This window comes from Nannospalax galili, unplaced genomic scaffold, assembly GCF_000622305.1.
Source record: "Nannospalax galili isolate Female #2095 unplaced genomic scaffold, S.galili_v1.0 C45807909, whole genome shotgun sequence".
NCBI lineage: Eukaryota > Metazoa > Chordata > Mammalia > Rodentia > Spalacidae > Nannospalax > Nannospalax galili.
The window spans coordinates 1-220 of NW_008383162.1; the positions used below are offsets into that span (position 1 = coordinate 1).

The 220-nt window shown below is 35.0% G+C and overlaps 1 non-coding gene across 1 annotated transcript; it reads left to right on the forward strand.

Moving 5' to 3' along the window:
* Window positions 1–50: 50 nt before the first annotated feature.
* LOC115069025 lies at window positions 51–157 on the forward strand. The gene has a single exon (XR_003848373.1). It is a non-coding gene; the product is annotated as a U6 spliceosomal RNA (small nuclear RNA).
* The last annotated feature ends 63 nt before the right edge of the window (window positions 158–220 follow it).

Below are 220 nucleotides of genomic sequence, written 5' to 3' on the forward strand. Positions count from 1 at the left end.
TCTACTGACAATATTGAACTAGGGTTATAAAATATTTAGTAATATATGTTGCGCTTGCTTCGGCAGCACATATACTAGAATTGGAATGATAAAATGAAGATTAGCATGGCCCCTGTGCAAGGATGACACACAAATTCATGAAGCGTTCCATATTTTTAGACCTGTAGAGCAATGGAACAAAATTGAAGACCCAAATATGAATAAATGCAATTTCAACCAC